At 38.2% G+C, this 26,547-nt stretch overlaps 1 protein-coding gene and 1 long non-coding RNA gene across 5 annotated transcripts in view; one reads left to right on the forward strand and one right to left on the reverse strand.

Annotated features, from left to right (window-relative positions):
- DLGAP1 (DLG associated protein 1) overlaps positions 1-26,547 on the forward strand; it is an 892,830-nt gene that overhangs the window by 348,242 nt on the left and 518,041 nt on the right. The window lies entirely within an intron of this gene.
- On the reverse strand, positions 16,995-20,368 carry LOC132665799 (uncharacterized). Its single transcript, XR_009604288.2, has 2 exons — positions 19,971-20,368; positions 16,995-17,176 (listed from the first exon to the last, which is right to left on the reverse strand). It is a non-coding gene; the product is annotated as an uncharacterized LOC132665799 (long non-coding RNA).

A 26,547-nucleotide genomic window follows, 5' to 3' on the forward strand; every position in this document is an offset into this window, starting at 1 on the left:
GCCAAAGTTTAGGAATATAACCTGTGGCCATAAAATAAAGAACGGCTAACGAGTCTACAGGGGTCTTTGTCGCATTGTCACAAGCCTGTAAGCCTCGGCTTGGCAAACTGTGTTCCCTAAGAGTCCTCAGGTTTTAAGGAAACACGAATCTGTACTTTCATCCATATCGCCACCTTCCTCCCTTAAACCTCCATTCTTCCACTCGGCAAACATTATTTAATACTAGGTTTCCAGTTTATGCAAAAGTAGCTCAAAGTAAGTTAGGGCATCATTGTTTTTTTTAAATTATTGCACAGGTACTGCCATATGCCTTTAGATTTTGCATTTAGATTTGCATTTAGATTCAGGCCCAATGTGCTTCCAGCACTGAAAACCCCAAGATGTGTTTCACAGCCATCAGACCACTGCCTTCCATGTCTAGGCCATAATCCACCATGGGCAGCTTCATATTCCGAGTGTTTGCATGACCTGTTTCAACTGCTCTTGGGTAAACTTGCCACTTCTTACCGTTCAGAGCTCTTGAGTACAGAATGCTTTCCTTCACAGAATGCCTAGAAGACTGGCAAAGATCATCTGATAGCCAGCTTAAATTTCCATATAGCTTTGGCACCCGTATACTCCTAAATAGTTTGCATTTCCTTATATCATCTGTAAAACTTAGGAAGTTATAAACATCAGCGGGAATGTGGATTTCAACCATGGCTCTTCTCTACTTAGAGTTGAATACTATTTATTTATTTATTTATTTATTTATTTATTTATTTATATTTTAGAGAGAGAGAATCTCAAGCAGGCTCCACACCCAGCTCCACACCAGACTTGGGGCTCAATCCCAAGACTCTGGGATGATGACCTGAGCCAAAACCAAGGGTCAGCTGCTCAACCAACTGAGCCACCGAGGCTCCCCAAAGTTGAATACCTTCCCCAAAGTTGAATACCTTTTAAAGGTATTCAACTTTGGGGCGCCTCGGTGGCTCAGTTGGTTGAGTGTCCAACTTTGGCTCAGGTCATGATCTTGCAGTCTGTGAGTTCTAGCCCTGTGTTGGGCTCTGTGCTGACAGCTCAGAGCGTGGAGCCCACTTCAGATTCTGTGTCTCCCTCTCTCTCTCTGCCCCTCCCCTGCTCGTACCCTATCTTTCTGTCTCTCTCTCTCTCCCTCTCAAAACTAAACATTAAAAAAATACATAAATAAATAAAATAAAGGCATTCAAAGAGGCTGAGAGGAGAGAAAAGCAAAACATCACAAAAATATCACTGGATACTTAACTGATTTATGTAATTCATTCCTTCGACATATTTGTATTAGTTACACATTTAGATGATAAAATACCAAAAGGACAAAATCTCATTCCTTTTTTTTTAAATATTTTTTTAATTTCCTTAAGTAATCTCTACACCAAATGTGGGGCTCAAACTCATTACCCTAAGATCGACAGTCGTGTGCTCTACTGACTGAGCCAGCCAGGCCATCCCAGGATGAAATCTCATTCTTTTTTTTTTTTTTTTTTTTTTTTTTTTTCAACATTTTTTTATTTATTTTTGGGACAGAGAGAGACAGAGCATGAACGGGGGAGGGGCAGAGAGAGAGGGAGACACAGAATCGGAAACAGGCTCCAGGCTCCGAGCCATCAGCCCAGAGCCCGACGCGGGGCTCGAACTCACTGACCGCGAGATCGTGACCTGGCTGAAGTCGGACGCTTAACCGACTGCGCCACCCAGGCGCCCAAAAGATTTCTTTTTTTAATCAGCATGTCTCTTGTAAGGCATTAAAAAACTCATGTTTGATTTAAATACAACCAAACAAAGAATAGCTCTATAATGAGAAACAGTGCTTGACTTGTTGCTGTTGGAAAGAAAGACGCAAAGTTAAATGTGCTGTTTTCTCACTTAATGCTGTTATTAATACTTACGCTCTAAATAATTGAATAGCATCCTGAGCTTGCTGTTGCTTACCCGCCTAATGACGCCGGACAAAACAAGCTGTCTCTGCTTTTGTGCAAGGAGATCCTTGTCACTCGTTATTGACTCTCCACATCTTAGAAATAGAGTACCTGTGAATGAAATAAACTAATTGGAGGCCCAATCACATTTTTCACATGTGACTGTAGCTTTAATAAGGAAGCACAAGTCCCTTCAAATGGCGTGCAGTTGCTCGAATTTTCTCTAGTTACTAGAGATTCAGGCCCTTACCTATTGCAGTCGGTTGAGTGTTTTTTTATTTTGTTAAGACAAGTAGAGAAAGAAATTATTTTTTTGTTTCCTAGTTATTCCTTATATTCGACAGATGAAAGAAAGAGGAAGGAAGGAGGGAAAGAGGGAAAGAAAGAAGGAAGGAAAAGGTTTGACACAGTCACAGCTCAGAAGCCTTCCACTAGCAATCATATTAAAATGTTTGAAGATGTTTTGAAATTACCCACCAGCACCATATGGTTTTGAAACAAGAAAGCCTGTCTGGAGAAACTGTTGGCACTGATCTTTTTTTAAGTTAGTGATGTTGCAAAAGCCGTTTAATGTCAAGTGGCTGCCCCCCTGAAATAAACAAGAGGAAAATTCCCGTTGGTAAATTTGGAGGTTTCGGAAGTAGAAAAGGTTTAAAGGACTTTTACTGTCAAGAAAACTAATGGGACTAAGATTTGATTTTCAAAATGTTAGATTAATGGAAAAAGGAGAACAATGTTCTGATCAAGAAACAGTTTCTTTAGCAAAATCTGGAAGTGGTCATACTCTTGATTTGTCCTATGTGTGTTAGGTGTGGTGATTCATCCATTTATTCAGGAGACAATTTCTGAATGCCACCAGTATGCCACAAAAAGATGTACCCAGTGAAAACTAATGTTGACACTGACAGGACGAGAAAGGATAAGTTGGATGACACAAATGGTTTTTTTTCTGAGGCTTTCAGAAAACCGCATGTTACGTTTGTTCAAGTAGGAGTTTATGGGGCTCCCGGGTGGCTCAGTCGGTTAGCATCCGATTCTTGACTTCAGCTCATGTCACAATTTCCCCGTTTGTGAGTTTGAGCCTCACATCAGGCTCCACGCTGAGAGCCTGCTTGGGATTTTTTTCTCTCTTCTCTCTGCCCCTCCCCTGCTTTTATTCCCTCAATCTCTCTCTCTCCGTAAATAAACTTTAAGAAAATAGTTTATGATATTGGTTGTGCTTGGTGAAATTAGCTGTGATTTGATACTTAAAATGCTAAAAACATGACTTGCCTATGGGGAGAAGACATTTGGTATGATAATGTAAGTGACCAAAATATTTTTAAAGAATAAGGCTTTTTTTAGATGTTGGGCAATTGATTTGCCTTCTGAAATAAAGACTGACATTAAAATGAGTTTCTGGGGGTCATGCTGAAATTATAGAAACTTGACAATGATGAGACTTCAGGTTTATTTCTGTGCTAACAGATTCTCCCTCCTTCCCTTCCTTCTAAATAGAGCAGACAGCAAAATTTTTTATGAAAATTTAGGTGACAGAAACTTGCTGAACCTCTTCAAACCCTGAGATAATCTAATTAAAGAGTATGTCTAGCTAGAGTATTAGAAGTAGAAAGAACATTAGGCCATCATATATCCACCCAGTGATCTGACCCAAAAAATGTTACTGACACATCAAAAGATGACTACTTATGTCAGTTGAGGTAGTTAGGGATATTTCTAGATCTATTTCTACTATCTATTGGCTCCCAGTTGAGGCATCATTATTTTATATGAACCATTGTCTTATCTTTTGCACACCTATCTCTTGACAAATACTTCAAGTGTTACGCATATTTGGTTGTAGAAAGGATGAATTTCATTTATTTTCTTCAAAATAAACTATCCCTATAAGTAAAGTTACTGGCTTATAAATAAGTTCTAAAGAACGCTCTTCAGTGCCTTCACCGTGACCCTTTTGTTGAAAACCACTGACCTTGTTTCATGACTTTCCTCTCCAAAAAAGTCATATTGGGTTGTTTGTGGTGTATAAACTCCCAGAGTTTAAGCAGTGAACGAAGACATTCTTTGCTCTAAATAATCTGATTTTTGTGGACTCATTGGACGAGGGAAGTCCAAAATCAGGTGATAGCTAGTATCTAAATGCCAATGCCTGTTAGGGTCAACAGAGAATTTTTTTTTTTTTCTGTTTCTATGAAGCAGCGGATGTGGAAAGAAAATCATTCATAGGAAATTACTAGAATTTCCGACCACTTAGTTTTCTGTGGGTAAAGAATCTCTTTGCTTATTTATTTTGTCTCTGGCGAACATTAAAATAAGGTCACTTTGATTTATGCATTAAAACACTTGTGTCAGAATTTTCAGATCTGCTTCTTTCTCTTTTTTTCCCCTTCATTATCCTCAGATAGCACTGCCTGAAGGTGACTTTCCTGATTTGAAAGTGTAAAGTTGGAGGATTAAAATGAATAAATCTTCTCCCTAGGAAAACACGCTATCTTAGTGATGACAGGACATTTTAATATCTTCGTTCTCTCCCATCCAACGTGTGAACTCTTGATTCCATTTTCCTCTTAAATAACCAGCTGGGACTTTTAGCGGCTGTGTGGATTTTTACCTTGAAGTCCACTTGGTGTCAGAAACCGGTATTCACCAAACCCCACTCTTTATTTTTATAATTTGGTTATGTGCTAAGAACTTGGTAACTTCGACATCTGTGGGTGACAGCATGAGTAGAAAAAGTGATGAATAGTAATGCGGGCTCCAGTTTGCACCATCCTGCCTCTTTCTACGATGGATACTCCCCCTCTTCCCCTCCCATCGGAATCTTCGCGGTGCCTGTCTGTTATTATCGCACTACTTTTATAGATGAGGAAACTAACATTCTGGGAGGTTAGGAAACCTGCCTCCAGTCCCGCTGTGTGTAGTGAGGGAGCCAGATTTTGAATACAAGCAGACTTCCTCCAGAGCCCAAGTTCTGACTCCAGCCTTACTAACTCCGGGAAAATGTTAAATACTCACTTAAATACCCATCCCTTAGTCTCCCCTGTCATTTCAAGGTGTAATAATAAGACCCACCTCATGGGGCTGAGAGAGTGAAATGAGTTAACACTTGTATGTAACTCATAACAATAGAAATAACCATAAAGATAATAGGGATGAAAATGATGATTTTTGAGGATTATGATGCCACTGTAGGTGAAGAACAGCGATGTCTTATGTGATTCATACAGTGACTATTGAGGATGGATCATGTCTTAGAGAAGCCAGTCTCAATCTGGGGGGTGGGGGCAGAGTTTTTCACCTTCCCAATGAAGTCAAACTTCAATTAGAAATATAGCAAAGGCCTCTTTCTTGCTTTGTGCCTCTAAACTATCTTGGCTTAAGAGAAGAACTCTTTAAAGAAAAAGTCGACAGAAGAACGTTGACTTCGAGTCTTTGCTCCGGGATGCTGAATGTCTACACAGAACCCATGTACCTCTTTAATCCTCATTATCTGTTGTGCCGGGGCAAGTAACACAGACAGGCAGAGCCTATGCCCTCAGTCTTTACAAGGCAGCTGCAGGAACCGAGAGATCGTTAAAATTTAGAGACAGGTGTGTGAACATATTCTTATAAGCACATATGATCTTAAGTCAAACTGAAAGTCTTCTCTTGCATTGCATCTAGGGGCTGCAATATACTTAGGAACAATGGAAATTTGGAATTACAAAGCTAACATTCTTTCCGTAAGGTGAGTGGATATTTGAATGGAGAGAAATCATGACAAGTAGGAAGGCAGTCATGGCCTCTTGCTCTCCACCCTCAAGATAGCTCAGACAAGCAGGCCCCTCTTTGGAGACCTATTTCAATGTCAGAGAAAAAGAAGTTTTCTCTGGGGGATTTCAAAATAGTGTCATTGTTATACATAATGAAATGGTAATCGCTAAAACAATGCGACTATTATTAGAGGTAATTCTACCTTGGAATGTGGTGGTAGCCATGTCATTTGCCTGAAATAATGCTGATGGACATTTCTTGGGGGTTCTGGGACTGAGTGCTGTGCTCTCCAGTCTGACGTTTGGTTAGCTGTAATTCATATCATTAAATTATAAAGCATTTTAAATAGCAAATGGACAACTGACCGGGAGAAATTTAAACAATCATAAGATTTGTCAATTTATCATTTTGATGTGCATCTTATTATATTCTCTTTAAGTAATCTCCACACCCAACATGGGGCTCGAACTCATGACTCCGAGATCAAGCTTGCATGCTCTACCAACTGAGCCAGCCAGGAGTCTCTGTCTCTGTTATATTCTTCTGAGAAAATGGTTTTATTAATATTTAATTGTCCCAAAGAAAGATTCAAAATAGGGATGAAGGATTTTTCAATAATTTTACTTTTCTAAGAAATATTTTAATCAGGTATTTGGTATGTATATATGTGTGTGTGTGTATGATATGTATGTAATATACACACGACATATATAATATATACACTCAAACATACACATGTGCATATGTGTATATTTATATTTAGCTTTTAGTTTTCAAAGTAGTATTTTCCATATCTAAAAATCAGTCCTAAGAAAATAAGTCAAATATTTATGTTCATGGTTATAGAATTAGGTATGATAGTAAATTTTAAAATATCTTAAATAGACAAAAATCATCAATCTTCCACATTAGCTTAGATTCTCTGATAAAATCACATTTCTCATAAATTATTAGGGGGCTCCTGAAGAAACATATCTTGGTTGAGTAGAGATAAGAATAAGGATTATGGCCTTAGAATGGCACTATTTTGTTGTTGTTTTTATCCACATTAGTTAGCATATAGTGTAATAATAGTTTCACGAGTAGAATTTAGCGCACTAGTTGTTTGTTTTTTTTATGTAAGGCTAGTTTCTGATGATGCTGATGGTCACTAATGTCTAAGAAACAATGCTTTTATTCTTGAAAAAAAAATTTTTTTAAATCACTTGATAGGTAGATTTCTGAGAAGCCTGCATTAAAGTCACCCAACATGATTTTTGACTCATTATTCCTATTATTTTTGCTATATATTTGAAAAGCTCTGCTGTTCTATATGTCTATTATTATTACATCTTCTTTGTGCATTAAACCTTTTTATCTATAGAGACGTAGTTCTTTTAGTCTTGTTCAAAGCTCTTTGTCATGCATTCTATTTTATCTCATGCAGTTTCCTTTCTTGTGATTCGTCTGGTTTACTTTTTTAAATCCACTTATTATCAACATTTCTGCCGTTTTGTTTTAGATATGTCTGTTGTAAGCAGGCATTTTGTTGTTTCACATTATGCCAGAGTATCTTTTAAGCAAAGGATTTTATCCATTCAAATTTATTGTGATAACTCATATTTGGAATAATGAATGATTTTGCTTATAATTTTTTTTCTTGTATGCTTTTTGCCAATTTACTTTTCATCTTTTTTCTTCCCAGTGCTCAATATCTTAGTTCTAGCCCTGTAAGAGTTCTGTTTAAATCTTTAGCATACTGATGGATGTATTGATTTGTTGGTATCTCTATCCTTCCACAGTTTAAGATAAGAACATTGACATGTTTCCACTTTCTTCCTACAGCCTTCCTCACTCCCCATTCCTGCTTGATGCCACATTTAAGTCATCTGAGATCTCACTTCAGTGTTACTTTTTTTCTATGTTGTACACCAGTTATTTATAATTATGTATAACTAGTTGTTTTAGTCACTATTTTCCAGGGTCAATTATATTTTTCTTAGGTACATGTCTTACTTCACAAGAATACAAACCCTTGCCTCTTTCAAGAAAAAGGCTACTTTAGCTAGGCATAAAATTAGTTTCAAAAACAGTTTCCATCTAAATTTTGAAGATACTACTCCATTATAGTTAGGACTCTCAAGAAGGAAATTCTGTAGAACTGATTCTCTTCCTTTGTAAGTTATTTGTTCTCCCTGGAAGCCCACAAGAATGCGTATTATGCTTACTTTCTGAAACATCAACATAATGTGTATTTCAGTCTCTTCAGTCCCTCTTTTTGATGCTTTGAAGATCTTTCCACCTACACACTTGTGACTCCTAAGCTCTGGATATGCTCATTAAATTATTTACTCATGTACTATCCTCTTGTATGATTTTATAAAACAGATGTTAGAACTTGTAGAATTATTTGCAAATCTCTTACCTTTTTTCTTACACCTTTTATCTCATTGTTTGTTAATGAGATTTAACATTTGGGGAGATTTCCTCCCCTTTTATCTCCTATCTCATTAATATTCTACTTCGCTTGCATCTCAGATATAAGACCTAAGATACAATAATTTTTAGTGAAACTATTAATTCTTCTTAATGCTCATGATTTAAATGTCTAAGATGTCTATATTTATTGGTCTAATCAGTATATTCTTGCTTAGTGCATTTAATACTCTAATACATATAAAGCTACTATTTACACTCATTTACTATAGCATTTTGTGTGCTCTTCTATACATGTCTCCTAGGGCATTCTCTGCATTGTTGAGTCTTGTCTTTCTCTTTTGATGACTTTGATTTTTAGCAATGGTCTGATCATCCTTTGTTGTCTGCTCATGTTTGCATCTGCCAGTGTCTGTTTATGTCCCTAAGAAAACAAGGTCTGATTATGAGATCTGGATTAGGGGAAACACTCGGGCTTGCTACAGTCAGGTACGCGACTATCCTGCCTTCTTGATAGCAGTTGCTACCCAGGGCCTTTCTATTCCCGGAGCCTACCTTCACTACTTTATCCTGGGGGCTAACGTGTTTATGTTGAGCCTCTCAGCCAACTGCGCAAGGAGCTCCCCAGTTGATCAGTCTGGGGATTTCCTTCACGATCGCTTGTTGATCCTGCCTATCCTGCCTCTGTTGATGCAGCAAACCCCCGTTCTCATCTCTCCAGGAGTCAGCTGTGGGGATGAATTTATTCAGCCTGTTTCCCACCCTTTCTCATAACTTCTGCTTCATGCCTCTCAGAGATTTCTAAAATTAACTCTTTGCTGCTGGTAGTGGTCTTTTCTTCCTTTTCGTTTCATTGTCTTTTTTCGGTGATTTTTGTGGAGGATTTAAAAAATTTGTTGTTTCCGCACTTTCCCAGGGTTTGAAGCAAAAGAGATAGTAGATAAATGTGACAAGCTTACCATCGATACCAATTAGCTACCCACCCTTGACAAGTTGCCTTAAAGGGTATAAATTCTAAGTTTAAAACCCGAGTCATTTAAAATTCTTTCCAACCATCCATTATCCATTTTATAAGCAGTCCTATGCTTATTCTGTTCTTAAACACGTCATCAAAGTTAATTTTAGAATCCATAAGGAACCCACAGAATAGGTTACAAGATAAGATTATATTGTATCTAAAGAAATGGCATTAGAGAGGAACACATATTATATTTAAGATGCTTAGAGCTATTCTGTCACTGTTCATTCACTGCCACCCTCACTGTCACCTTGCTGTTATGGACCGCCAGTGTTTTTTTTGTTTGTTTTTAATTTTTAACATTTATTTATTTTTGAGACAGAGAGAGACAGAGCATGAACGGGGGAGGGTCAGAGAGAGAGAGGGAGACACAGAATCCAAAGCAGGCTCCAGGCTCTGAGCCGTCAACACAGAGCCCGATGCGGGGCTCGAACTCATGGACCGCGAGATCATGACCTGAGCCAAAGTCAGATGCTCAACCAACTGAGCCACCCAGGCGCCCCTAGGACTGCCAATGTTTTCACACCTAGATTGTTTCTCATTCATTGTTAAGGGTTAGTCATTTTTTCTAACTGAGGACTATCTCTTAGCTTAGCTTTTGGAAAATGAGGAATGGTTTCATATCCATCATATTTCAGAAGAAATTGTTACTCAAAACTACTTCTCTTTGTAAGTAACTTTCATATAACTTCTCTGTATCTGATTCATATAATTTTCCAAGACTAAAAGCCTTCCTTCAGAATTGTGATTCATCATAAACATATGGTTGCTCTGGAGGTACTAAACAAGTCTGATATTTAGCTGTTGTGAAGGAAATCAGGGTAGAAAATGTGGAATTAAACATTTGGCTATAAATTCTCTTTCAGGCAAAAAGTAGTCAGTATGAGTATTCTGAAACAGAAGAATTAGGAATTAGGAAACACACACATTCTTCACAGGTTAGGGCACTGCATGAAAAGCAAACGAAGAGATAAACGAGTCAATGTTACAACCAGAACTTTACAACACAGATTCATCATTCCCAGTATATGATTTCCAGTGTAATTTGTAACAAGATGTGAGGGTCCTCCCTCTTTAATTTATTTGAAAGATATTTATTAGGTACCTACTATGAACCTATTAGTGCTTTAGACACTATCTCCCTAGAAATTTAAAGACAAAATCCTTTTGCCATGAAGAGCTTACATACAAGCAAGAAAACAATAGTTACTATTTCTTGTTTTTGTTTTTGTTTTTGTTTTTTTAATTTAAAGTAGGCTCCATGCCCAACATGGGGCTTGACCTCACGACCTACCAACTGAGCCAGCCGGGTGCCCCAGTAGTTACTATTTCTTAAGCACAGTCATGTGTGTGGCAGGTGATGTATACATAGATATAGATATTATATAGATACATGATAGATAGATATCACATTTCATTCTCATGTAAGTCATATAATGTAAATATTAACCCCAAAAGGACATCGAAACTTACAAAGGCTAAGTAATTTGCCAAAGGCCAGGTAGCCAAAATGCTAAACTAAGTCTAACTCCAGAGCTAGTGTTTCACCTCTGAAGGGCATTTCCTCCACTTTCTGCTCTAATAAGACAGACAACACATTTGCAAGTCACTGAATTTCTCGTGTCTCTTTTTCCTCAGCTGTACATATGAAATTTGGCGTCAAGTAGTTTCTAAAGTCTTTCCCAGCTGTCAGGTTTTAGCCATTTGATCCGTTCGCTGTTGTTTTCCCATCACAACAGCAGATGGCAGTACAGAGCAAAGAGCAGCTAAGCCAGTTTCCTCTTTTTAGGTCCCTCTGATTCTGCAAACAAGGATTCCTTTTCATTGCTGTTATTAGATATTACACAGTCACTAAAACTGTAAATGTACTCTTAGGCTATAGCGTATACTATAGGGGCTATTTTTTATATATGTGTGTTAAAAACACAGAGTTGCTCATCACAGTCATCAATATCTACAAATAACCCAAACATCTAAATCTGTCCACATTATTGATATTTTAAATATCTGGAAATCGGAAGATTAAAGTCATGGTTTCAAACTGTAAACATACGTGAAAACACATAACTATATATACTATATTATATATATTACATAGATCTACATATAAACGTAAACACACAACACATTAATACGTGTGATTTAAAATTAATACCAAACGCAAAGTGTATAGTTCACTAATTCACTCAATATTTATGAAGCACCTATTAAGTGAAGCACTATTAGAAGCCTAGAGATCAATAGTAAACAATTAATCCTGTCCTGGTCAAGCCTATGTTACACTGAGGAAGCAGCAGATAAGTAAATAAAAAGAGAATATGTTAATATATGTAGTATGTCAGATGGTAATAAACGCAAAGGAGAAAAAAATCAGGGAAGAAGAATATTTTTATGTGCGGAGGGAGGGTGTGTGTGTGTGTGTGTGTGTGTGTGTATATATATATAATATAGATAACATTATATATATGTATATATCCTGATTGAAAGGTATAAAATACATACAACATACTATCCTTTTGATATGAAAATGCTGATTTGAAGGGCACATATACCCGAATGTTTACAGCAGCAGCACTATCCACAATAGCCAAATTATGGAAAGAACTGAAATACCCATCGACTGATGAATGGGTAAAGAAGATGTGGTGTGTGTGTGTGTGTGTGTGTGTGTGTGTATACAAGTATATATACAAGTGTATGTATGTATGTGTGTGTATATATATATATATATATATATATATATATATACATACATATATACATATATATACATATACATATGTATGTATATATACATATATATACATGTATGTGTATATATACATACATATGTATATATGTATATGTATATATATGTATATGTATATGTATACATATGTATGTATGTATACATACATATATGTGTATGTGTGTATACATATGTATGTATGTATGTATGTATACATATATGTATGTGTATATATGCATATGTGTGTATATATACATATATATGTGTGTGTGTACATATATGTATGTTTATATATGCATATGTGTGTATACATATATGTATGTGTATATACATGTGTATGTATGTATATATGTACATATGTGTGTATATATACCTATATATGTATGTATATATACATATGTATGTATATATACATATGTATGTATGTATGTATGTATACATGTGTATGTATGTATGTATACATGTGTATGTATGTATATATACATGTGTATGTATGTATGTATACATGTGTATGTATGTATATATATACATGTGTATGTATATATACGTGTGTGTATGTATATATACATAGGTATGTATATGTATGTATGTGTGTATACATATGTATGTATATATACGTGTGTGTATGTATGTATATATATACATATATATACATACATACATACATGAAATCTTCAATGGAATACTATTCGGTGATAAAAGAATGAAATCTTGCCATTTGCAACAATGTAGATGGAACTAGAGTATATTATGCTAAGTGAAGTAGGTCAGAGAAAGACAAATATATGACTTCACTCCTGTGTGGAATATAAGAAACAAAACTGATGAACATAGGGAAAGGAGGGAAGGAAAAATAAAAGCGAGGAAGGCAAATAATAAGAGACGTAAATACAGAGAACAAACTGAGGGTTGCTATAGGGGAAATGGGGAGGATGGGCTAAGTGGGCAATGGGCATTAGGAGGGTACTTGTTGGAATGAGCACTGGGTGCTAACTAATTTGAATTTAAAGAAATATTTTTTAAAAAGATACTATCCTTTTATTCCAAATGAGAATCAGGTAGTGAAAAAGCCAAGGCAGAGTACAGATACTAGGCTGTGTGGTATGGAAAATATCAGATCAAGGGCAACAGTGATGAGGAATATGCTGATGCTAACCTGTAAAACACAGGGTAAGTGTTAGATCCATAAAGGTGTTCCAGGTGGGTGCGATTACACAAGAAATGCTTGGATTTGACAAGGAATACAAAAATTGTCTCTCTACTCTTAAATACTGAGAACTAACTGAGGGTTGATGGGGGGAGAGGGGAAAGTGGGTGATGGGCATTGAGGAGGGCACCTGTTGGGATGAGCACTGGGTGTTGTATGGAAACCAATTCGACAATAAATTATATTAAAACACACACACACACACACACACACACAAATTGTCTCTCTTCTGCCTCTTACTTACTCGGATGAATAAGAGAGACTTCCCTCCTATGCAACACTGCCTTACCCAGGTTTATATACAGGTTTATATACAGATAGTCTTCCAAATCTCTGGACTTGAGATATACAGTCATTCCTGCACAGCAAAGTCAAAAACCATCCCATTGTATGTTGTAGCAAACTCCACTCCTGACCACTGGTAGGGGAGTAAATGGAATACTGCTTCAATGACTTTACTCTGCTTTCTGTACTAGCCACTGGTTTTTCCCCGTCACAGAAATTCTACTGTCATTTCTATCACCTAGGGACTTCTGTGTGCATATCACATGTGGGCCTAATGTACAGACTCTGAGTCCCTAATTTTCTATTTTTATTTTCTAGTTGATTTCTTTTTTCTAAATTTAGAACACAAAAAGCACTAAGTATACCTGGAGGAATGTTTCCAAACACATATATGTAGTGTGTCAGATGGTAATAAATGCAAAGGAGAAGAGAAGAACTCTCCGAGACAACCTCTCCAGTCTGCTACCAAATCTAGCCCACAAGTAGCCCAGTTCTCATCTAGATATGCCTGTGAATTAGGGAGACACAAAGGTATATTTGGCTTAGAATGGCCTGGAAAAAAAACATTGAAAATGAAAGGGTTTGGTAGACTCCTTGGAGGTCAACCTTGCCCCAGGTTGGTTTGGATATTGGAAACCACATCAAACTCCCAAGTATTTTTTTTTTTTTAGCAAATATTTCAGTTCCTAGGTGGCCTGGAACCTGGTGGCCTGGTCTCAGCCTGTCTGGAATTCTCCAGATTATATAAGGCCTCAGACTGAAGCCCCGTTACTTTGGTCTCAATGATGATTTAATGTTCTTCAATCTCTAAAATTCGCTTGTTAGTGTACCAGTTGTCAGTTTCCTTTGGAATAATATTAGCCAAGTAAGACCAGTGCTGATATTGAAATCAGCAGGTTCTGAACATCAAGTGTGGTGGCCATAAAAACACACCATTCACATTTCTTGTTGCAGGCGCATAACTTTCTGAGGGCTCAGCTGCCCATCTTGGATCTACCACCACATTTGTGCCAAACCTGTGTATGCCACGTGCTGCTTCCAGCCAGTCAGTAAGCACACCAGGAGCCCAGAGACAGACCCATCTCAAGAACTGTCCGTGACTTTGGCTTGTACACCTGCCATCAGTCTTCCCAAACCTTTCTTAGAAATGCCTTGCAGTCTAAGACGCTTCCTTCCCTTCTCTCCTTCCACAGGTAGCAAACTTGGAAGTCTGAATGCTCTCCTCACCTCTTCCTGCTTCTTCCTCCATAAATCTCTTGCATATTCAATATCGTCTTTGGCTTCTGCTTCATAGCAGACCTGAACTAAGACATCGTGTGACTGTGTATCTATCTTTACCATGAAGACCATCAGTCTTCTGTTTTTCCACCTTCCTGATACTCACATACCCATTATGAAAGTGTTGTCCTCTTCTGTGAAAGTCATCGATATGTTTGACGTTGAAAGGCTCAACCCTGGCAACAGTGGGGTGAAGGTGATGCATCCATCTGTATGTCTCACCTGTTTATTTGTGACAATGTAATTGTAAGCCATCCAGGGCATTCTGACATTTCTCTTAAAATTGCATTGCCAGCCCACTTAACTGGCATCTCAGATGGCATTAGGCACACTTGGTGGCACACGCATCTCCTCCCTCTTTGGTAGCATTTGTGCTGCTCATCAGATATTGCCACTTCTCCCACCCGAGCACATGGCAGAATTACCTGTGCCCCTGTAAAGTTAGATAAGTTAGATGTGACCATACGACTTGCTTTGGCCATCGAATATGAACAGAAGTGCCATGTTGCTGCTGAGAAGAAACTTTAGGAGCCAATGTGTGACCCCCAGTCTCTTCCCACTATGCTGTGGTGAACTTGGAAATGTGTGTCCAGATGAAGCCCTTGTCAACCTGCCCTGCCCAGTGGCTGCCATAAACAGAGCCCCTCCTGCCAGCCTCATTGGTCGTGTTGTGTGGGCAAGACAGAAACTTGTGTCGTGTTAAGTCACTGGGACTTTAAAAATTATTTTGGAATCATTTGCTTTCACAATGTACACTGACACAAAGCTCTTCCCACTAAAAACTCCTTGAGAATAGAAAACATCCTATCAACTTTCTGTTCCCAAAGCACATAAAATAATACTTCATGATAAATCATTATTGAAATAGTGTTTCGATCATAATCATATCTCAACTTGATTCAAAGCTCTGGTGGCTATCTCTTAGATATAAGAGAGTTTTATTTTACCCATTCAAGGAGTATGCATTTCCAAAGTCAGTGCTCTTTGAGTAAAATGTTACTAAAAAGGGCTATTAGGGATTTGATGTTGTGTTACCAAATATGAACAATCCTGATTCAGATTATCATCATCTAGCATTAACATCTTGGGTGTATTTGGGTCTTCTTTTGCTTTTAGAGTGATTGTTGAGAAAACAATGAAAAGACATAAAGTTACAGGGAATTTTCTGTATATTAAATTCATGCTGCTGCTGAAACCAGTGTTTGCTTCTCTTCCTAAAGGAACAATACCTCCCTTTGTCTATGTGCTGTTAGATAGTTACAATTTCTACATGGAACTGTTACGTAAACTCATTGAATCCACACAGAATAAAGATTCTTCTCGGGGCGCCTGGGTGGCTCAGTCGGTTAAGCGGCCGACTTCGGCTCAGGTCATGATCTCGCAGTCCATGAGTTCAAGCCCCGCATCGGGCTCTGTGCTGACAGCTCAGAGCCTGAAGCCTGTTTCGGATTCTGTGTCTCACTCTCTCTCTGACCCTCCCCCATTCATGCTCTGTCTCTCTCTGTCTCAAAAATAAATAAACGTTAAAAAAATTAAAAAAAAAAAAGATTCTTCTCAACTTGGAAGAAATATGCACTTTCAGTGATAGACTAACAGCTTACTTTGCCATCCTGTGAAGGCTTTTGATTAAATCCCTTGTGAAAAAAAATTAATTTTAAAAGAGCCCATATCAAGGGAGATGTTAGGGTCTTTTTCTCTCCCCATCAATACAGTACACCTCATGTGGCTTCTTCCATAATGACAATTTCATATACTACCACTCAGAAAATCTTTAGAGAATGGATATTTACATCTAAGGGATCAGAGAGTAAGAGAGAACCGTCAGGAACCATTCTACAAAACCAAGTGCCAGAATCACCTGGGGATAAGTGGCATAGAAGCAACAGGGATGCAGTCACAATTCCCTTTGACCTCATCCCAGTGGTTGACACGTTGCCCTCTGCTTAAGGGAATTAAGGAGTTTTGAAGTGGCTTTTTAAATTTTTATAATACTCTTGCTTCAAAGTAATCCTGATGCCATAAAATTACTTTTAAGGTTTATCTGCATGTGTAGAATTTTTCTTAAAAATGAAAAATTCCATTGTTGAAATATAGTTTTAATTGTGCAGTGCTGACTACCAAACTTGTCTCATCATCCCAGAAATAAGGTAAATAGAAAAATGGATCAGTCACGATGTGGTCGTACAGGACACCTTTGGATGTTTCCTGGTAGCTGGGTGTCGTAAAAGTCCCCTGACTCTGCTGGGTTGAAGGAGGCTGACCCTTTTAGGAAAATCTTACCTACAGTTTTAAGGACACAGGCTGTTTGGAGAAATGAAAGTCATATTGGTATATGAATTTTTAAAAGGAAACAAACCACATAGAACGACACATTCTGATGACTCTAATTAAATATAACAGATGAAAAAAGGATGAGTCTTCGCCATAAAGGGCACTGAGAGGAAAATGCCACGGTAGAGCTTAGGCCAGGAATCAGAGTTTCCAAGTGTTCTTCAGAAAATGTTTCAAGAGCTACGTGCTGTTTTCGCCAGGCTTCAGTAATGGCCTCACATCTTTCAAAGATAAGAGACACATGATTTTGTCTTTCTACCTCCCCACCTAGGTTCACAGATTACAGTAATAAACACTTAATGGAAGATAAGTCAACACTTTAGAGTTCTCTGTTATTTTTTTGTCAGTTTTCCAGGACAGGTGACATCCTAAGCTAACTTCTGGGCGTTAACCTGTTTAAAATGTAGATAGTCAGACCTGGGCCTGGCATACCTGGGCCTGTGATGTTAGAAATTGTACAAGTTTCCATTGCATGATTAATAAAGTGGGTAGAATGTCATAGTAGGAATAAAAAGGCTTATTTTTTCTGTCCGTTTTAAAGTTTGCTGAGGCTACGTTAACTTCTATCAACCTTAGTTTCTTTTCCATAAATGAGGATGAAACTATTACCTACCCTGCCTGTACCTCACCAGTACGTTCTGAAGATAGAGTAAGATCTATAAATGAAATAATTTGCATATAGTAAAACTCCATATAAATCTGAAGGCTATTATATAAGTGTGAATATAAGATGAGTGCTCGCTTTCCTGACTTGAAATGGTATTTTCTCTCTAAAGCTTTCAGTAAGAGAACGAAAAATACTGCCTTATTTGGCCTCAGCAGGGTTTAGCTGTATGTTCACAGAGACACAGGGCCACAAAGAATGTACGGAAACTTGGCATTTGACCCCCTTACTCAGGCAGATGTGTAGAGAGCCACTTGCCACACTTTAATTATTTAACTGTCTGTCTCCCCTGCTAGAGCAAGGATAATGTTTGTCTTAGGAACCACTGTATCTGTAGCACTAAGCATAGGGCCTACCATACAGTAAAGCCTTGATAAGTAAGAATGAATAGATGGGAGGGAGGGAGGAAGGAAGGAAGGAAGGAAGGAAGGAAGGAAGGAAGAAAGAAAAAAAAAAAACTGGAAAATCCCAGAGACGATGATTACAGTCAGGGGAAGAGCCAAAACCCATTCCAAATCCATGGTTACAATAGGATATCTTGGGGACACCTGGGAGGCTCAGTCGGTTGAGCAGCTGGCTCTTGATTTTTGCTCAGGTCATGATCCCGGGGTCATGGGATTGACTATTATGTTGGGATCCTTGCTAAATATGGAGTTGGTTTGGGATTCTCTCTCTCTCTCTCTCCCTGTGCCCCTCTCCCTCACTCTTTCTCTAAAAAATATTAAAAAAAAACAATAGGGTATTCTAGAAGAGTACAAGGTTGGCACTCACCAGGGTAGCCCACTGGGCAGTCCACATGTGGGGTTTGTTTCCCTTGGGTAATACACTAGAGAAAGAGACTGACCAAGAACAAAGCAAGGCCTCTGACAGATTGCAGGTTAGCAAAGTTAAACTCAGAAATAGGACTCAGGCAGATACCTCCAGCTCCCAGAAGGGAATTGGAATGCTTATCAGTTTACCAGAAAAGGAATTCCATAAGGGGACTGAGGCAAACTCCCGGACTAAGGAATTAAAGCCAGCAGGGAGGTCAGGTTTGGGCCAACCAAGAACATAATTCTGAGAACTGGGAAATGATGGAAGGCTGGACCAGGGGAATCGTTTCAGCAGCATAGGCACCAGATGGGACAACCAGCCTAGGTCGCTTGGTCAAATGGGAGGAGGAAACCTGAAGCCAGCCAGCCAGCCAGGACTGACTCCGGGAATTGAGGTAGTAGGGGGTTGACATGAGAGTAGCATCAGTGACCCAATGACACAGAGCTAAATATAGACCAGGCAGTGGCTGTCATCTGTGTCACACGATCATCCTTCCCCCTATGTGTCAAGTTTTTAATTTTGACAAGAGATCAAAGCTTTCACGTGGACTAATGGCTTGCAAAGGAGTTTTAAAGAACTATGTAGACAAGTAGTTCCTAGACTACAGAGTGTATCTTATAGTCAGAAAGGTGTCATTTTAGAGAGATAGTGACAAATGTCAGTTCTTCTTTTTCAATCCCAAGGCAGCCTGTCCCTAGGACCTTCCCTCGTTTGGTGTAGGATTGGCCTAGCAGAGACCATACGTTTATGAGGTCGCGTTCCCCAGTTCCTGTCAATTCACCTACATTCTAGAATTTGTTTGACTGTCACAGGAAGAAAAGAATAATGTGATCAACCCACCCCCCCTTAAATGTTAGATTATTAGACTAAATGGGTGAGTGGGTACTGCTTGACTGACAGGACTCTTTAAGATAAATGCTACTTCTGACCAAAAAGAGATTTGCCAAACTGCATGCTTCGTGCTTTGTCATGCTGTGAAAAACTTCAAGTGATTTAGAATCAATATGGTACAAGATACGTATAAAAGGCAAAATTTGAATTTCATTACTTTAAAATGTCAGGAATGGGCTCTGTTGGCTTAGATTAATGTTGCAATTCTTTGTCCTAAATGTGAGTAATCACATCTCTCCAAAAATGAACATGTTTCTTGAAAATGGCTGAATAAGAGCTTTTATATACTCTCTGGTATCATGTAATTCACCGTTTTTCCATTTTGTTTTTCTACTGGTCTGGGATAGTTGGGGTGAACAGTGTCCTTCTAATTCCAATAGAGGTTTTTGTTCCTCTTCACACCTCAGCAATATTAACAGGATAAGCCATTTTATAGGTGATAAGCAGATGCATGTAACTGTCACAACTCGACTCTTGATTTGGATGAAGGTGATTGACCCCTGGACTTTTTCTCCAGGTAATATGTGTTTTGAGATATGTTGCAAATGGACTAAATGTAACAACATTGACATCCACCCCTAGCTACTGACACCTAAGTGACATTGGCCTTGGTTTCCAGTTTGTCGACTAATCTTATCATAGATTACCTTTGAAAGTATGTTCGGTAGCTAATCTTCATCTCATAAATAGGATTTGGTCTGTTCCTTGTATCCATTTTATTGCTGTTGGCTGCTCTTCATAAAGGTTGATTATGATGTAAGCAAACACAATTGTGGGTATAACTAAGGAGTCTCATTGTATTGACCTCAGCAACATTTATAAAATAGATTTCTAAACAAAAAATGTTGGGATAATCTGCAGTTCTACTATTATCCATATGGAGATGGATATGCTAATTATGCATATGTTATGATAAAGTAAGCTATTTTACTTCTCCGCAGGATTGTTTGAGCCTTTCTTATAAAGACAGGGAGCTCTTCGAGGAGAATTTAGAAATGGTTACATTAACAATGGAAATATTCATTCTGCTTTTGTTTCAGAGGAAGTTAAGGAAGATTTGACTTTTTCTTCTGAAATCAAACATTGGAATAAATTACTAGAGTAGGCTGGAAAAATGCTTTGCTATAATTCTTTAACAGAAATCCCTTGTTCCAGGATTAGGTGCCTGGAGCAAAGAATAAGTGTCCTTAGACTCTCAGTCTGGTCTTACCAATCTTCCATTCAAGATTTATAACACTTGTTAATTCCGGCCTCCTGGACCTGCTCAGCTTAGAGACCAAAGGTAAAAGCACTGTTGTCCCCAAATTTGAACTCCAGACCCATACATCCATCTGTATGTTCCACAGGTATTTCAAATTCAGTCTCTGCAAGAAAGAATTTTGTTATCAATCTCACAGCCTATAAGACTATATAGTCCCAATGCACTCTTTTGATTACTACTGATCTAAAATCATTTAATCAGGCTTTTTTTTTCCTTTCAAGAAACATTATTGAGAACGCTTCAGGCACTGTGCTAAGTGCTACCTAGAGGTACAAAGAGATAATGCCCTGATACACATAATTAAGCGTTTCCTTTGCTTCAATCCTAGCAGGGTACACAGCCCTATTTTTTAACCATTTATAATTATTCATTGATCTGCATGATTTCTCATGAGACTCTGAGCCCCCTGGCATCTCTAAAAGTTTCATTTTTAAATGTTCCAAGAATTATTGAACCAACATTTAATGGATGCCAAGATGATATGGAAAGACACCCAGTTTTCTAGGCTAGGAACAGTAGGTCTCATGAATCATTTATCAGCATACTCACCCCAATTGATCTTGTTCACTTCTGGTCTATAATTAGGTAAATATTAGTATTGAGATTTGGGCAATAGCTCATATGCAATCTTTAGATGCTGTACCAGTAAGTCAACAATTATACAACCAGCCATAAGGAATCAATTTTGCAAACTTCTGTGTGTGATTTTGATTCATCAGAATTTGAAAATAATCAGTTTGTAGGTCAGATCTGTTCCAGTTAGTGTCTTTGTACTGTCAGCAGGCAAATACCAGAAGGAGATGTAGACATTGCAGGTAAATGGAAGTTTCATGTAGAATCTTACAGTGTTAGCACTGTAAGGGGACTGTGGTTCCTTTGAGGTCACCATCATTCTTAGTAACTGTTTCAAGTCGTGTCTGTTTACACATATATTTTTTTAAAGTTTAAAAGATTATGCAAGAATATTAAAGGATTAACCTTTTTATTTTATTTTTTTAACTTTATTATTTATAAAGAGAGAGAGAGAGCGCACGCGCTTGAGCAGGGGAGGGGCAGAAAGACAGGGAGAGAGAATCCCAAGCAGGCTCCACCCTGTCAGCGCAGAGCCCAACACAGGGCTCGATCTCGCAGACTTTCAGATCATCGCCGGAGCCAACATCGAGAGGCAGACACTTAACCAACTGAACCATTCAGGTGCCCTGAAAGGATTAACGTTTGTAAACGGAGAATGCTAAAATGGTAAAATGTTGCAGATGGCATGATCAACAACAAAACATTCCAGTTAACATTATAGTCATCAATTAAATGGTAGGAGAGAGACGTAGTTACAAGATTATGACACCAAAAATATTTTTTTTAATTATGTAGTACTGGGGTGGCTCGGTGGCTCAGTTGTTTGAGCGTCAGACTCTTGATTTGGGCTCAGGTCATGATCTCAGAGTTTGGGAAACCAAGCCTGGAGTCAGGATCCTGTCTGCCCCTCTCCTGCTCACCCACACTCTCTCTCTCTCTTTCTCTCTCTCTCAAAATAAGTAGCCATTTTTAAAAATAAATGAATAAATAAATCGTGTAGTATTTGCTACAATCCAGTTTCCTTTTCCTAGAAACTCAAAATATGGATAACTCTAGAAATTGGAAGCCAGTTATCAAGAATTATTGAAAGGTTGAAAGGAGTTTGCTTTTTTTTTTTTTTTTTTTCATTTTAGCCACATGTAAAACAAATTGCTTGTTTTTTTTTTTTTTTTTTTCAAATGGAGGAGTGAGGTGATTATTAGGGAGTTCTATCGAGCATGACCAACTGGCTAAGTCCCTGCGGTAAAGGGGGACTAAGGTAGGTACCTGAGTGAGTAGGGATAAGTCAGTAAGAGATGAACAAGCTAGTCTTGGAGTATTGTTACCCACTAGAGCAAACCCCTCCCCTAGAAGGGATAAAAATACACTCTTGACTTGGGACATCAATTTGTGCTACTATTATAAACCTTCCTTCAGTTAGTCATCTCTTATGAATATAGTTATTTCATTTATAATGGTGGTTATTGCTGTTTGTTTTCTTTGTGGGGAGGGGAGGCGGCCGCATGCAGTGTTTCTCCAGAACTCCAGAAACTCCAGTGTTTCTCTAAGAGGCAACAAGCCCCTTTCCTGGAGATTCCTACAATCACTACAGTTCTTTCCTAGAGATACTCATCTTACATGAGGTCGAGACTTGGAATTTGCATTGTTGACAAGCGCGCCTATAGACCGCCAACATCGGACAGTCTGGGGAAATGTCAGCTTGCTTAATTGTTCCCCATTGATTGCAGTGTTCAAAGTGGGAGTGTGTAGAGATGTGTTCCATGGCTTTTTACTCTTGGAAGTTACATCCCTTTTATGTGAGGCCCTAAACAGCATTTAGACAAGAGGCCATTCGCTCTGGGTGGCTCAACTGTGAATATCTCCCAAACCCGGCGTTGGATGAAATGATTGACCTCTGTAGGAAAGAAGAGTGAGACTTGAGTAGACTCTGTATAAGAAATATCAGGGGCGCCTGGGTGGCTCAGTCGGTTAAGCGTCCGACTTCGGCTCAGGTCACGATCTCGCGGTCCGTGAGTTTGAGCCCCGCGTCGGGCTCTGGGCTGATGGCTCAGAGCCTGGAGCCTGCTTCCGATTCTGTGTCTCCCTCTCTCTCTGCCCCTCCCCCGTTCATGCTCTGTCTCTCTCTGTCTCAAAAATAAAGGTTTAAAAAAAAAATTAAAAAAAGACAGAAATATCACTAGTCCTTTGTACTTTGCCCTCTTCTAAGAAATTTGTAGCCCTTTGATTTTTAATGGTTTGAAAGAATTCTGGTTTGCCAGACGTGAACTTTGCCTCTTTTTCTCATTTCTCATTCACTTGTCCACATTCACGGACAATGCCTGATAAATGTCTTGGTAATTGTCTTTGGAGTTTCTGCATTTAATATACAGTATAAAAGAAATATTCCCTACTAATTTATGTTTAATACCAATTTGAAATGCGTTTTAAATATACAGACGTGACATTTTTGAGTCTTCAATCCTCACTGCTGAGACAATGTTTAAATGCCCAGTTAGGATTTTTCATTCACTGACACTTAAGAAAATATAAATTAGAATGTCACCACCAAGTTTCTGACTCAGCTTTTTTTTTTCCCTCTCAGTAAGTTTCTCCTGAGATTAGCTAGCCATGTGGTTCCAATGTATCCTTGAAAGATACCCACAAAGGGGAAAAAAAGCAAATTGCTTCTTTGGATATTACAAATCAGAGTAGTGGTCCATAAAAGCTTAGTGTAGTTGGTGCTTTAACTTATTACATCAAGCTGGGGATGTTGAATTATAAAGTAGAAAATGTCTCTTTTTCCAAAATAATCCTCAGAACTGAAAGGCACAAAATAAGATGTAGGTTACACCTAAACTGATGAGTCTTTTGAAATCTTCCCCATAGAGTATATTCTCCACCTGGGGATTTTACATGGCTGAGCTAAATATAAGATACGGTCTGTTGGAGGATTTTAATATCAAAAAATGCCGGTTTCATCAGAACACAGAAGAGGATCTGCCCAAGAACCATGGAACTAGATACTGTTATGACTCATACATTTCTGCCTTGACAAATTTCTGTTTTAATGTCAGACATTTGGTGATTAATTTCAGGTTTGTCATTTTCCATATTTGCATAAGGTCCAGCCAGAGTGACTGTGCAAATGCTTTTCTTTAATTGAATTTGATTGTATTGCCTACACTGGTATAGAAATTATATCTATAGTAAATATTTCCAATAGCAATTAAATATATGCACATATTACTAAAGCAATGAAAATCGTATGAGGAGACCTGTATCTTCCCTCTGCTCCAAAGACAAAACATCAGGAGAAAAGTTAAAGTCTAAATTTTGGATGGATACATCTATAGATATAGATATCCATGAGAATAGAATATAAAATATATTTTGTATGAAATGATTTCAAATGTTATGAATAAATCCTTTAGAAGAGAAAAATGATTCTGTGTTCTGCTATGAAGTGTTAATCATCTATAAACTTTGAATATTTTAGGATATATGTTTTCATCAATAGGATGATCTTTTGGGGGAAAATTGAGATGGTTTAATCCCACAGCTACTTAAAATTAAAACAACTGTTTTACATTGTTGCTTTGAACCATATTTTAAAAATAAATTAACGAATAATCATAGGGGTGTCAGAACCTGTATTAGTTTTTTTTATCATGGTATAACAAATTACCATAAACTTAGTGGCTTAAAATAACATCCAGTTATTCAAGTTTCACAGAAGTCCAGACAGGCTTGGCTGGGTTCTCTGCCTTTGGTACCACAGAGTTAATGTTAAAACGATATTAAGGTGTTATCTAGCCCAGGCTTGTATCTCTGGATGCACTGGAACAAAATCTGATTCCAAGCTCCTTCAGATCGTTAGCATAATTTGGTTCCCTATAGTTAATAGGACTGAAGTTTCCGCTTCCTCGCTAGCTGTTGGCTGGGGCTGTTGCAGGCTTCTAGAGGACATCCACGTTCCTTGGCTCATGGCCCCCTCCATCTCAAAGCTAAGGATGGCAGGCAGGATCTCGCTTGTGCATCCCATCCCCCCGGCTTCCCCTTCTGCCTTTTAAAAGACCCAATGAGTAGATCAGGCTTAGATGATAATGCACATTAAGGTCACCCTAGTGGGGACTTCAATTACAACTGCCAAATTCCTTCATAGCAGCAGCTATGTTGGTGTTTGATTGAATAACCCAGGAACCTGGGAGCCATCTTTAGAATCGTGCCTACCACAGAACTCTTGTTAATACAGCTCTCTGAAGGCTGTCTTCATCTTGGTGACAAACTGCCTGTGAATTCTAGCCTTGCAGATAAAAACTTTAAAAATGTTCAGCAAGTATCATGCAATACAACATTAACAGGGAATTTGGAAGAGTTTGAAGTGTCTTATTAAGTCACGGATATAAAGTAAGTTACATTTTATGGGTAATGAAAAAGAGAATGTTACTCACCTTAACTAGGACTTTTAAGGCATTTGATTTTTGCAAACTTCCCAAGTGACCTGAATGATTACAATAGTACATTATGAAATTCACTAATCCAAAACTGTTCACTCTACTACCAGAGAAGGATGACAAATCTGGTTAAAAAAAACAACTCACGGGGCGCCTGGGTGGCTTGGTCAGTTAAGCGTCCGACTTTGGCTCAGGTCATGATCTCGCGGTCCGTGAGTTCATGCCCCGCGTCGGGCTCTGTGCTGACCGCTCAGAGCCTGCAGCCTGTTTCAGATTCTGTGTCTCCCTCTCTCTCTGCCCCTCCCCTGTTCATGCTCTGTCTCTCTCTGTCTCAAAAATAAATAAACCTTAAAAAAAAATTTTTTAAATAAAAAAATAAAAAAATAAAACAACTCACATAATTATAGGAATAGTTATTTTCTCTATTCCTCTTCTTTATAGAGACATATGGTTGCTAGAAATAGAGGTCTTACCAAGATATTTATATGACACAATGGAATGAAATATACTATTTTCCATAAAAATTAGCTCACCTTGTTGTTTATGCTATTTGACACCTCGACTCAAGGTCACAGAGCAAGCTGGTATTCCCAATATTTTTTGTTAATAGGGATTTACAAAATAAGATTTCATACCCTCTGTTGTCGACCTCTTTGTACTTAAGTACCCTTTAATACATTGAGAATTTTTTTTTAATATATGAAATTTATTGTCAAATTGGTTTCCATACAACACCCAGTGCTCATCCCAAAAGGTGCCCTCCTCAATACCCATCACCCACCCTGCCCTCCCTCCCACCCCCCATCAACCCTCAGTTTGTTCGCAGTTTTTAACAGTCTCTTATGCTTTGGCTCTCTCCCACTCTAACCTCTTTTTTTTTTTTTTTTTTTTTTCCTTCCCCTCCCCCATGGGTTTCTGTTACGTTTCTCAGGATCCACATAAGAGTGAAACCATATG

Source organism: Panthera onca, chromosome D3, assembly GCF_046562875.1.
Source record: "Panthera onca isolate mPanOnc1 chromosome D3, mPanOnc1 haplotype 2, whole genome shotgun sequence".
Classification (NCBI taxonomy): domain Eukaryota; kingdom Metazoa; phylum Chordata; class Mammalia; order Carnivora; family Felidae; genus Panthera; species Panthera onca.